The 14,658-nt window shown below is 43.0% G+C and overlaps 1 long non-coding RNA gene across 1 annotated transcript; it reads right to left on the bottom strand.

Annotated features, from left to right (window-relative positions):
* Positions 1-2,111: 2,111 nt before the first annotated feature.
* Positions 2,112-7,110, bottom strand: LOC145858662 (uncharacterized). Its single transcript, XR_014379147.1, has 2 exons — positions 6,748-7,110; positions 2,112-2,280 (listed from the first exon to the last, which is right to left on the bottom strand). It is a non-coding gene; the product is annotated as an uncharacterized LOC145858662 (long non-coding RNA).
* Positions 7,111-14,658: the final 7,548 nt, after the last annotated feature.

Raw genomic sequence — 14,658 nt, 5'->3', positions numbered from 1 at the left:
AAGCACGGGGAGTTGGCTTAGGTCTACCACCTGACTCTGCCAATCTCCCCGTGTGCCCCCCCCCCAAAAAATTGTGGGGCTGCCTCCCGTGTCCGTTGCGCTCCCTTGCCTCGTACCAGCGCCTCTCAGCTCTCGCCGCCTCGATCTCCCACTGCGGGCGGCGATACTCCCCAGCTTGAGCCCATGGTTCACCTTCGTCCAGTAATTCCTCCCATCTCCAGGAATCCTGAACGATCCTCTCCATCTTCTCCAAAGTCCATGAGTCCTTCTCCTGGTGCCTCTCCTTCCTCTGCTGCTTGGTCCGTTTTTGGTGGGTAATTCTGTAACGGCTGTCTGTAAGAGGGAACCAAGGTGCAGCAGAGGATGTGTTCATCATTAGAATTTTAATTCAACAAACAAGAGAACACTACAAAATGAACAAAAACGACAGCAAACAGTCCTGTTAGGAAAATATTCTAAACAGAAACAATTACCCACAAAACCCAAAGGAAAAACATGCTCCTATGTGTGACTCCCAATCAGCAGCAACGAGCTTCAGCTGTGCCTGATTGGGAGCCACACACATGGCCCAAAACAAAGAAATACCAAAACATAGAAAAAGGAACATAGAACGCCCACCCAATGTAACACCCTGGCCTAACCAAAATAAAGAACAAAAAACCCCTCTCTATGGCCAGGGCGTTACAATAGGGTCTACTCGGTGGGACAGTTTGCACATTTATATTCCTATCCTGGAGAGATGAGAAGAAGAGAGGGACAGAGGTGAATAGTGATAGATGTGAAAACAGAGGCAAAAAAACACCAGATATGTAAAGTTTAACTGTTGGGGGGAAAGGGTACATGGAAAGTACCAATCTATCTTGTCTACTCCATTAGAGTAAAAGTGTATGAATACAAGCTGCTTGTCTGATGGCCTCATAAATATCTTGCTGATACAGTAGAGTGACCATGTTTTAGCTGATTTGTGTAACATCTCACATGAATCTACTGCCTGTACTACTTGACGGTCACTCATGATACTCAGAGGCCTATGTGTCATGTTGAGAAGACCCCTATCTAAATTAACCAGATTTGACAATGCTAACTTGATGGTCAGTCATCACCGATTACAAATCAAATCAACGTTTATTGGTTGCGTACACAGATTTGCAAGTGTTACCAACAGAGTAGTGAAGAGGGCACGACAACGCCTCTTCCCCCACAGGAGGCTGAAAAGATTTGTCATGGGCTGTCAGATCCTCAAAAAGTTCTACAGCTGCACCATTGAAAGCAATTTGACTGGCTACATCTCCACTTGGTATGTCATCGCAAGATGCTTGGCATCTGACCGCAAGGTGCTAATGAGGGTAGTGCCTATAGCCCAGTACATTACTGGGGCCAAGCTTCCTGCCATCCAGGACTTCTATATCAGGCGGTGTCAGAGGCCCTCAATTTTTCCGAAGACTCCAGCCACCCAAGTCATAGACTGTTCCATCTGCATCTCACACTGTTCCATCTGCGTCTCATTTTTGGTTGGAACCAAAAATCTAAAATGAGGACTTTTCCACCAGTCTAATGTCCATTGCTCGTGTTTCTTGGCCCAAGCAAGTCTCTTCTTCTTATTGTTGTGCTTTAGTAGTGGTTTCTTTGTAGCAATTTGACCAAGAAGGCCTGATTCACGCAGTCTTCTGTGAACTACTGATGTTGATATGTGTCTGTTACTTGAAATCTGTGAAGCATTTATTCTTAGGATGGTAACTCTAATGAACTTATCCTCTGCAGCAGTGGTAACTCTGGGGTCTTCCATGCCTGTGGCGGTCCTCATGACAGGCAGTTTCATCATAGCGCTTGATGGTTTTTGCGACTGCACTTGAAGAAACGTTCAAGTTCTTGAAATTTTCCGCATTGACTGACCATCATGTCTTGAAGTAATGATGGACTGTCATTTCTCTTTGCTTATTTGAGCTGTTCTTGCCATAATATGGACTTGGTCTTTTACCAAATAGGGCTATCTTCTGTATACCACTCCTACCTTGTCACAAAATAACTGATTGGCTCAAATGGATTAAGAAGGAAAGAAATTGTCACGATTCTCTAAAGCAGAACACAGAAGCAGACCAGGACAAGGTGAGTGGAACGAAGGTGAGTATTTATTTACAGACTCAAATGTGAAAGCAGAATAATCCAGGAGACGGAGCGGGCAGCGGAGGTGAGTTGGTGAGAGTGAATAGGCAGATCCAATGATGTCACAGAAGCCACCGACGACCAGGCAGGGGTGGGGTGAATGTTCCCGGAGAATGACTGTAGACAGAGTAAACGGAGGTGAGTACACGGCAAGCAAAAAGTACAGAACAACAAAACTAGTAAACTTGAGGCTGATACGCTGACACAACATAACACAACATTGCTAACGATCCGGCAGGGAATGGATGTCAGGTCAGAGCTTATGAAGTGGAGAGGTGATGATCAGGACCAGGTGTGCAGATAGCTGATGAGATGCAGGTGCGGGTAATCAAGAGTTCTCCCGCCTAGCTTCGTTGCCTGGCAACCAGACAGGGTGCGTTCAGGAACTTCAGGAAACAGACTCCAAGACAGAAAACAGGCAACTCAAGCAGAAAACAGACTCAGGAAGCGGGATTCCTGACAGAAATTCCACAAATTAACTTTTAACAAGGTACACCTGTTAATTGAAATGGATTCCAGGTGACTACCTCATGAAGCTGGTTGAGAGAATGCCAAGCGTGTGCAAAGCTGTTATCAAGGCAAAGGGTGGCTACTTTGAAGAATCTCAAATTTAAAATATATTTTGATTTGTTTTAACACTTTTTTTGGTTACTACGTGATTCCATATGTTTTATTTCATAGTTTCGATGTGTTCAATTTTATTCTACAATGTAGAAAATAGTAAAAATAAATAAAAACTCTTGAATGAGTAGGTGTGTCCAAACTTTTGATTTGTACTGTAAGTATTCAGACCCTTTGCTATGATAATCAAAACTGAGCTAAGGTGCATCCTGTTTCCATTGCTCATCCTTGAGATGTTTATAGAACTTGATTGGAGTCCACCTGTGGTAAATTCTATTTATTGTTTTTTTGCTCTGACATGCACTGTTAACTGTGGGACCTTATATAATCAGGTGTGTGCCTTTCCAAATCATGTCCAATCAATAGATTTTACCACAGGTGGACTCCAGTCAAGTTTTAACATCTCATGGATGATCAATGGAAAAAGGATGCACCTGAGCTCAATTTTCAGTCTCATGGCAAAGGGTCTGTTTTTTTTTTTAATACATTTTTTATAAACCTGTTTTTGCTTTGTCATTATATGGTATTGTGTGTAGATTGATGAGGGAAAAAAATGGATTTAAATAATTTTAGAATAAGGCTGTAACGTAACAAAATGTGGAAAAGGTCAAGGGGTCTGAATATTTTCAGAATGCAGTGTGTAACAATTGTTTAACACTATGGGCTACTATACTTTTAAGCTTAAACTCTATTCGACCAGTTAGGTTCGCTACTGGAGCAGTAGGGAGAAATGAAAACCACACAACTGAATCATTTAGGAAAAGTATGTCGGCTTGTATTTTGTACTTACAAAAAAATGTATCACCTTGAGTAAATAATGATATGTGAAATTTGTACAATGAGCTCAATATGAATGAAATACATCAATAGTACAATAGACTTAGATGTCGGCCGCATATCCTGCCTATAGTTTACTAGGGTGCACCCAACTCTTTTAATCTGAGGGTCTCTCAGATTTCAATGTTCAAAGTTCAATAGCAATACAATAAACATGAATCCACAGAAAACACGAACCAATTCACAAATACTGACATTAACCACTATGACATGGAATCAAATGTGACTGACTGCCTATCAATAATCACTATAAGGTGTTTAAGTGTAGCATGTGCTTATAACAATCCCACTGCAATGTATGATGCAATGATGTCTTGCAAGAAAAATCCTACCACACTGTAGTATGACAGTGCAAATTCAGTGTCCTCCAAGGAAAATAAATCTCTGCATGCAAATCTTCTTACCGATGTCATGGGTTCGGGCGACTCGCCATCCATACTCAAAAAAACCTGACCTGTTTTACAAACAGGATCACACAATATATATACCATGAGTACCTTTTCATATAATCATTAATATAGTGTTTAATCTCTTACAGGAATAAGAAAATAAAACTTAGTCAAAATGCTTTACACTTTAACTAAAGCACTAGGCTCACGTGGACTGAACAATAACTAGCCTGGGCAATGCAAAGGACTTTACACAACCACAGCACCAGGCTCACACGGACTGAACAATAGACTAGCCTGGGCAAATGAAAAGTACTAGTGCTTACACCTACACATAATTTCTTATAAAGTAATCTGAAACATAACAATGTACCAAAATGGATTATGATACTAGTTAATCACATTTTATAAAAGTATGAAAACTAAAATAGTTTGCCACTAATGTTTGCTATTTCAATTTATCGATACGTGAGCTAGCCTGTTACGCACGCCTCTTAGAGGAGGGAACGCAACACCCTGCTACACTCAACTCCCCGTGGAGTGAAAGAGGTATGTGATTGCAGGTGCGGGTAAGGAGAATTTGACCATTAACAGGGAATTTATTTCCTTCACACGGTAATAATACAAAATACTCTACAACAAATTTACCAACCCTACAACCAACACAGCACATACAAAGAAGGTCTCGCTTCCTACAAAGGAACACTGGCTTTTAAATCTATGGAGGAGTCGGTAACTGCCAACAGCTGTATCCCCTAACGAGAGGGCGGGATCAGAGCTCCAATCTGCACTGGGGCCGACCAATCAGCTGCTTTGGACTTCAGGAAGTAATTTCCTGAAATACACACATAAACACATACAAACCCACAACAACACAGAAACTGGAGATCGTAACACGCCCACCCCAAAACGTCCAGTTTGCAACAACAAAAATCCACATGCATCCCCAGTTACTAAACCCGTGATAGAGCGTCGGCAACCATATTCGCCGAACCCTTCACATAGTGAATCTGTACATTGTATCCTTGTACAATCAGAGCCCAACGCATAAGGCGGCGGTTCTGATTGTACATTTGCTTCAAAAACAACAAAGGATTATGGTCCGTGAAGACCAGTACAGGCAAGGCACTGGAGCCCACATATACCTCAAAAAACTGTAAGGCTAGCAATAAAGCCAGCGTCTCTTGTTCAATGGTGGAGTACCTTGACTGACATGAGTTGAACTTACGGGAGAAGAAACTGATGGGCCGACCCACTCCCTCTTCATCTTCCTGCAAGAGAACCGCACCCACCCCACTATACTAGCGTCTACCTCCAACTTAAAAGGTTTGTCAAAGTTGGGGGCGGCAAGTACTGGGGCACTACAAAGTAGAGCTTTGGCGGACTCAAAAGCATGGTTACATTCCTGGGACCACTTAAATGGTACTTTGGGACTAAGCAGAGATGTAAGGGGAGCTACTACCGTCAAAAAATAATTTCAGAATGTACGATAACACACTATCATCCCCAGGAATCTGCGCAACTGGCGGCGAGTCGTGGGAGCAGGAAAAGCAATAATTGCTTCCACTTTGCCAGTTACTGGGTGCACTTGACCTCATCCCACCTGCTTCCCTAAGTAAGTTACAGTAGCCTTCCCAAACTCACACTTGGCCAAATTGATGGTTAAAGAAGCATTCTCCAACCACTAAAACACACTTTTCAAGGTGGCGAGATGATCAGACCAAGTAGACGAATGAATCACCACATCGTCAAGGTAAGCAGTACAATTTGGCACATCTGCGAACACAATGTTAACTAGGCGCTGAAAAATAGCAGGTGCATTACACATTCCAAAGGGCATTACAGTGTATTGTACGAAGTTATCAGGCGTCACGAAGCAGAGATGTCAGAAGCTCGAGAGGTCAGAGGCACTTGCCAATAACCTTTTAGCAAATCTAACTTACTACACTGTTCTACAATGTACTACAACTTACTACATGCACTCCTTACAGGAGACCAGGGTAAAGCGTCAGTAACGATTACTGACTGCACCGCCACGGTGTCTCGTAAGAATGGGCTTTTGATCCGCTTGTTCTCCAGTTAAGGAAACACAACCGGCAGAGATAAACGGAGCATAGATAGGATCCTGTTTCCCAAATGCTGAATCAATAACTCGGTCCAACGGACGAGCCAAAGAGTGGACTAAACCCATGCTTTTTAATTTTGGGGATAGTGACAGGGACTGTTTCGGTTTATTCTTCAGAAGGAGGTGCACCAAAGACAGTCTTCTGCCAACACTGCTGCCTGAGCCAATGTTGCCACTTTCTGTTCATTTAAATGAACTACAATCCTATCAGGGAGGTTGCTTTTAAAATCCTCCAACAGCATCAACTCCCGAATATAAGCAAAGGTGTTAGCTTTGCTGGCTGAACACCAGCGATTAAACAGAGACTCTTTGTCCCTTGCAAACTCAAGAAATGTACGGTGAGAGGGTTTTTTGTGGTTCCTGAAGTGCTGCCTATAAGCTTCAGGTACCAACTCATAAGCCCGCAACACGGTTGTTTTATCTATATCATACTGTAAACGGTCTTCCAGGGAGAGAGCAGCTACTACTTTCTGGCCTTTCCCAGACAATTTACATTGTAACAGGAGCGGCCAAACCTTAAGTGGTCAATGCAGCCACACTCTCAAATACAGAGAAATAGCAATCAACTTCCGACTCCCGTAATGGAGGGACTAAAGCAATATTTTTACTCACGTCGAAGTGGGCTTGATGATGGGCAGGTTGTGGAATCGCACTGGAGCCAGCGTCTAGCTCCAGTTGTCGGATCCTCACCTCCTTGTCAATTTCCATTTTCCTAATTTCTAAATCAATCTGTCTATCTCTCTCTTTATCTTTTTGTGCCATTTCCAAACGGCCCAGCCTCACCTTTAGCCTAGCGGTCCCGTCTGAACGACCAGAAGCAGAAGATAAAGTGTCGGAACGGGGCAATGTAAAGGGGTATGAGCAACTCCTTCCTCCGCGCCGTCCTCCGACTTGGCATCGGAAGGTCTACCCTGTCTCCTCTCCTGAAGCCTCCCTCTCCTGATCTTTCAACAAGAAAATGTGTTTTCTCATTAAACCCTCCCTGACTAGCACCAAAAGCTCAGCCTTTAGGGCTTTCTCAGGGATGAAGAGTCCATAATGGTCAGCTATAGCGCAAAGGTCTACTTTACGCAACCCCACCAACCAATCAACAGAGGGTGCTTCAATAAACTGGGAGACTGCTGAGGCAGCTATTTTGTACACAGCAGCCTACTTAAAACACACAAACTAAACAAGTCATCCAAACTCACAACCTACCACCACACCTCAATCACCAATCACACAGAGCTCAGAGCAGCAGGGTCCGGTGGGTTTAATGATCCCGGATGAGCCCCCATTATGTTACACACGCCTCTTGGAAGAGGGAACGCAACACCCTGCTACACTCAACTCCCAGTGGAGTGAAAGAGGTGTGTGACTGCAGGTGCGGGTAAGGATGTTGTTACATTTCCATTATTTCTCTCTTTTCCTTCTCTCTGAAATGTTGGGAAGGGCCCCTAAGTAAGCATTTCACTGTTAGTCCACACCTGTTGTTTACGAAGCATGTGATGAAATAAAATTGTATTTGATTTGAGCTCCAACAGTGCAGTAGAATGTCTCACAAATACAATATAAATACAATACAAATGCACTGTAACGGTCGTCATGAACACAGGACCAAAATGCAGCGGGAATATGAATGCTCATCTTTTTAATATTAAGAAAAGTGAACACTTACAAAATAAACAAAACAACGACTACACAGTTCCATAAGGCAAAGTAGCTATACAGAAAACATCTACCCACAAAACCCAATGGAAAAACAGGCTGCCTAAGTATGACTCCCAATCAGCAACAACGATATACAGCTGTTCCTGATTGAGAGCCATACCCGGCCGAAACAAAGAAATCCCAAACATAGAAACACGGACATAGAATGCCCACCCAAATCACACCCTGACCAAACCTAAATAGAGACATAAAAAGGCTCTCTCAGGTCAGGGCGTGACATGCACAAATAACAAAAAATCCAATCAAAAAATAGAAATCCAAATAAAGTAGATACATGGGTTTGTGGACGCCTGCTCGTCCAACATCTCATTCCAAAATCATGGCCATTAATATGGAGTTGGTCTCCCCTTTTCTGCTATAACAGCCTACACTCTTCTGGGAAGGCTTTCCACTACTATGCTGGAAAATTGCTGCGTGGACTTGCTTTCATTCAGCCACAAGAGCATTAGTGTGGTCGGGCACTGATGTTGGGCGTTTAGGCCTGGCTCGCAGTCAGCGTTCTAATTCATCACCAAGGTGTTCGATAAGGTTGAGGTCAGACCTCTGTGCAGGCCAGTCAAGTTCTTCCACACCGATCTCGACACACCATTTCTATATATACCTTCCTTTGTGCAGGAGGGCATTGTCATGCTGAAACAGGAAAGGGCCTTCCCCAAACCGTCTAGAATGTCATTGTATGCTTTAGCATTAAGATTTCCCTTCACTGAAACTAATGGGATAGCCCAAAAAATGAAAAACAGTCCCAGACCATTATTTCTCCTCCACTAAACTTTACAGTTGGCACTATGCATTGGGGCAGGTAGTGTTCTCCACCAAACCCTGATTTGTCCGTCGGACTGCCAGATGGTGAAGCGTAATTCATCACTCCAGAGAACGCGTTTCCACTGCTCCAGAGAATCCAATGGCAGAGAGCTTTACACCCCTCCAGCCAAAGCTTGGCATTGCGCATGGTGATCTTAGGCTTTTGTGAGGCTGCTCGGCCATGGAAACCCATTTCATGAAGCCCCGACAAACAGTTCTTGTCCTGACATTGCTTCCAGAGGCAGTTTGGAACTCGGTAGTGAGTGTTGCAACCAAGGACAAATGACTTTTATGCGCTACGCACTTCAGCACTTGGCGGCTCCATTCTGTGAGCTTGTGTGGCGTATCACTTCGTGGCTGAGCTGTTGTTGCTCCTAGACGTTTCCACTTCACAAAAACAGCACTTACAGTTGACCGGGCCAGCTCAAACAGGGAAGAAATTTGACAAAATTACTTGTTGGAAAGTTAGCATCATATGACGGTGCTACGTTGAAAGTCACTGCGCTCTTTAGTAAGGCCATTCTACTGCCAATGTTTGTCAATGGAGATTACATGGCTGTGTTTTCGATTTTATACACCTATCAGCAAAGGATACGGCTGAAATAGCCGAATCCACTAATTTGAAAGGGTGTCCACATACTTCTGTATATTGTATATATAGTGTATATTAGAGTGAGCACTCATATGATGTGTGGTGTTTTGTAAATGTTTTGGGGTGAGAGACAAGAGCGTGGTCGGAGGTTTTGGGGTTCTTGGGGGTGGGGAATGGAATTAATTGTATTTTTATTCTTTTTTTCTTTTTTTTTCTTCTTGGGGTGACTGTGTGAGGGGTCTCGAATGGTTGACGGACAGCTATCTGGGAACTGTGGGGGGATCTTGGAGGGTTCGGGTTCACGATTTTTAGCCTGGTGGTAGATTTGTCAACGTGCCCTTGAGCAGGGCATTGACCTTGGATGCTTCTGTGTGTCACTCTGAATGTGAATCTGTTGGATGATTGGTATGATGTAGTTGTTGAGCGGCTTCACTGCAAATATATTGTATGTTTTGGATATTCAATAAATACGTTTTTTTTAAGTAAAAATAGTGTGTTCAGAAGGAGTGTGTCTGTGAACTTTTGCCCCGTGGCTTTGTCACCACGTCAGCGAGAACAGTTTGTTCCTCATCGTCCAGACACACACACACACACGCACACACACACGCACACACACACACACACACACACACACACACACACACACACACACACACACACACACACACACACACACACACACACACACACACACACACACACACACACACACACACACACACACACACACACACACACACACACACTGGACTGGAGAGCATCACTGGGCAACATCAGTCACCTAAGTAAAGCTAGCCTTGCTGTTTTCCTGCCGATGAAGATGGGTTGTGTCCTAAATGGACCGTTTTCCTGAAACAGTGCACTAGTTTTGACCAGGGTGCACAGGGCAAGCAATCTTATTTCGCCCCTCCCAAGTTTTTAGCAAAAGAACAACTGCTTTTTGTTTTTATTGTTGGACATAAAAGACTGTAAAAACACCAGCAAATCAGCTCCAAGTGATTTTAATTTTGGAAACTGTTCCAAAGTATTCCAGCGCAAAATAGAGAGATATAAGGTATGTCATTGTATACAAATGTAAGCAAGGTTTGAAATAATTTGGTTTTCGTCAAATATTATATCTGTTTGGGCTTTTTGCAGTCAATTTGCAGTCTAAAAATGATTTGTAATTATGTTCCGGCCTCCTGACCATCTGCTGAAGAGAAAATCAGCTTGTGGCTGAATCTAGTTGATGATCCCTGATGAAGGTAAGAGGGCGCCATTAGGGACGCAATCCATCACTCAGCTAAGTAAAGCTACTGTAGCCTTGCTGTTTTTTGTTGTTGTTGAGATTCTTCAAAGTAGCCACCCTTTGCCTTGATGACACCTTTGCACACTCTTGGCATTCTTTCAGCTCAAATAAGCAAAGAGAAACGACAGTCCATCATTACTTTAAGACATGAAGGTCAAGAACTTTGAAAGCTTATTCCAGTGCAGTCACAAAAAACGTCAAGCACTATGATGAAACTGGCTCTCATGAGGACCGCCACGGGAAAGGAAGACCCAAAGTTAACTCTGCTGCAGAGGATAAGTTCATTAGAGTTACCAGCCTCAGAAATTGCAGGCCAAATAAATGCTTCACAGAGTTCAAGTAACAGACAAATCTCAACATCAACGGTTCAGAGGAGACTGCGTGAATCAGGCCTTCATGGTCAAATTGCTGCAAAGAAACACCCACTAAAGGACACCAATAATAAGAAGAGACTTGCTTGGGCCAAGAAACACGAACAATGGACATTAGACCGGTGGAAATCTGTCCTTTGTTCTGATGAGTCAAATTTGAGAATTTTGATTCCAACCTTCGTGTCTTTGTGAGACGCGGTGTGGGTGACTCAAGGCACACTTAACCCGCATGGCTACCACAGCATTCTGCAGCGATATACCATCCCATCTGGTTTGCGCATAGTGGGACTATAATTTATTTTTCAACAGGACAATGACCCCAAACACACCTCCAGGCTGTGTAAGGGCTATTTGACCAAGGAAAATGATGGAATGCTGCATCAGATGACCTGGCCTCCACAATCACCCGACCTCAACCCAATTGAGATGGTTTGGGATGAGTTGGACCGCAGAGTGAAGGAAAAGCAGCCAACAAGTGCTCAGCATATGTGGGAACTCCGTCAAGACTGTTGGAAAAGCATTCCTCATGAAGCTGGTTGAATGGCAAGAGTGTGCAAAGCTGTCATCAAGGCAAAGGGTGTCTCCGTCAAAGAATCTCAAATATAAAATATATTTTGATTTGTTTAACACTTTTTTGGTTACTACATGATTCCATATGTGTTATTTCATAGTTTTGACGTCTTCACTATTATTCTACAATGTATAATATAGTACAAATAAAGACCCTGGAAGGAGCAGTTGTGTCCAAACTTTTGACTGGTACTGTATATATATTTGTATTATATTGTGGGGCTTCCCTGCTGGCCCTTCAGCTTAACCCTGCCTTCACCCTGACAAACGACCCCACCAAGTGGCCAGAGGACTGAGAGGTGTCATATCCAGACATTTATTTGTAACATTACCTCATTTAATCTCCAGGTAATTTATCATTAATATGTATTAATTGTCAATAATAGAAAACATACTGTAATAGTCATTAGCTAACACATCCCTTCCAACTAAGTCACTGATGATAGTTATCCAGTGGACTCCCTTGCCAGACCCAAGGTTGGCTTGTTTCAGCATTTCAAATGAGCTATTTATTCTTAATAATATCACCTATAAATGCCTAATTAGCTGTCTGACCCATAGGCTGTCAGGCCCATAGGCTGTCTGACCCATATTCCAAGATCTGAGGCGGTAATAATAGCTTTCTCTCAATTGTTTTTAGCCTACATTAAAGTGGAACTGACAGTGTTTTAACTACTTTGCAGATATGAAACAAACAGACAATCATATCAGTCAAAAATATTAAATATCCAGTTGATGCTTTACAAACAACTTTATAAGCGGTTTTAAAAATAGGTTATATTTGACTCAGATTTCAATGACGTACAGTAAGGCATTGTTGTCAGAATGAATGGGGCTCTTTCTAGAGCTACAACCTTAAGATCACTGACGTCATCATGATTCAACCTTGAGTTCCCAGTTGTCTTGAAAGCACCATAAATCCAGAGAATGCCAGACTTTGATGACAAAATTTGCCCACGAGGGACCGCCGTGCCATCTTCCTGTTCAAGTGAGCAAAGCACAACAAGGTGAGTCCAAAAATGTCTTGTATGCAGCTGCATCAATGATGTAATATGCAAGGGAGATATGTATACTGTAGCTAAGAAAGTAATACCATTATTTATCCTACGGTTCTGACTTGGTTTACAGGGAGAACACTGCAGCAGGCTGTTAGCCAGCCTGCCAGCTTAGTGGAGTCTGCCACTAGCACAGTCAGTGTAGTCAGCTCAGCTATCCCCATTGAGACCGTGTCTGTGCCTCGACCTAGGTTGGGCAAAATTAAAGATGGCGGTGTTCGCCTTAGCAATCTCACTAGAATAAAGACCTCCATTCCTGTCATTATTGAAACAGATTGTGATACCTCACATCTCAAAATAGGGCTACTTAATGTTAGATCCCTCACTTCCAAGGCAGTTATAGTCAATGAACTAATCACTGATCATAATCTTGATGTGATTGGCCTGACTGAAACATGGCTTAAGCCTGATGAATTTACTGTGTTAAATGAGGCCTCACCCCCTGGTTACACTAGTGACCATATCCCCCGTGCATCCCGCAAAGGCGGAGGTGTTGATAACATTTACGATAGAAAATGTCAATTCACAACAAAAAAAACGACGTTTTCGTCTTTTGAGCTTCTAGTCATGAAATCTATGCAGCCTACTCACTCACTTTTTATAGCTACTGTTTACAGGCCTCCTGGGCCATATGCAGCGTTCCTCACTGAGTTCCCTGAATTCCTATCGGACCTTGTAGTCATCGCAGATAATATTGTAATTTTTGGTGACTTTAATATTCACATGGAAAAGTCCACAGACCCACTCCCAAAAGGCTTTCGGAGCCATCATCGACCCAGTGGGTTTTTGTCCAACATGTCTCTGGACCTACTCACTGCCACAGTCATACTCTGGATCTAGTTCTGTCCCATGGAATAAATGTTGTGGATCTAAATGTTTTTCCTCATAATCCTGGACTATCGGACCACCATTTTATTACGTTAACAATCGCAACAAATAATCTGCTCAGACCCCAACCAAGGACCATTAAAAGTCGTGCTATAAATTCTCAGACAACCCAAAGACTCCTTGATGCCCTTCCAGACTCCCTCTGCCTGCCCAAGGATGTCAGAGGACAAAAATCAGTTAACCACCTAACTGAGGAACTCAATTTAACCTTGCGCAATACCCTAGATGCAGTTGCACCCCTAAAAACTAAAAACATTTGTCATAAGAAACTAGCTCCCTGGTATACAGAAAATACACGAGCTCTGAAGCAAGCTTCCAGAAAATTGGAACGGAAATGGCGCCACACCAAACTGGAAGTCTTCCGACTAGCTTGGAAAGACAGTACCGTGCAGTATCGAAGAGCCCTCACTGCTGCTCGATCATCCTATTTTTCCAACTTAATTGAGGAAAATAAGAACAATCCGAAATGTCTTTTGATACTGTCGCAAAGCTAACTAAAAAGCAGCATTCCCCAAGAGAAGATGGCTTTCACTTCAGCAGTAATGAATTCATGAACTTCTTTGAGGAAAAGATCATGATCATTAGAAAGCAAATTACGGACTCCTCTTTAAATCTGCGTATTCCTCCAAAGCTCCATTGTCCTGAGTCTGTACAACTCTGCCAGGACCTAGGATCAAGGGCGACACTAAAGTGTTTTAGTACCATATCTCTTGACACAATGATGAAAATAATCATGGCCTGTAAACCTTCAAGCTGCATACTGGACCCTATCCCAACTAAACTACTGAAAGAGCTGCTTCCTGTGCTTGGCCCTCCTATGTTGAACATAATAAACGGCTCTCTAGCCACCGGATGTGTACCAAACTCACTAAAAGTGGCAGTAATAAAGCCTCTCTTGAAAAAGCCAAATCTTGACCCAGAAATTATAAAAAACTGTCGGCCTATATCGAATCTTCCATTCCTCTCAAACATTTTTGAAAAAGCTGTTGCGCAGCAACTCACTGCCTTCCTGAAGACAAACAATGTATACGAAACGCTTCAGTCTGGTTTTAGACCCCATCATAGCACTGAGACTGCACTTGTGAAGGTGGTAAATGACCTTTTAATGATGTCAGACCGAGGCTCTGCATCTGTCCTCGTGCTCCTAGATCTTAGTGCTGCTTTTGATACCATCGATCACCACATTCTTTTAGAGAGATTGGAAACCCAAATTGGTCTACATGGACAAGTTCTGGCCTGGTTTAGATC

This window comes from Salmo salar, chromosome 01 (genome assembly GCF_965601325.2).
Source record: "Salmo salar chromosome 01, fSalSal1, whole genome shotgun sequence".
NCBI classification, from domain to species: domain Eukaryota; kingdom Metazoa; phylum Chordata; class Actinopteri; order Salmoniformes; family Salmonidae; genus Salmo; species Salmo salar.
Note: the sequence above shows the minus strand (reverse complement) of the source record. Positions and strands in the feature narration are given on the sequence as shown.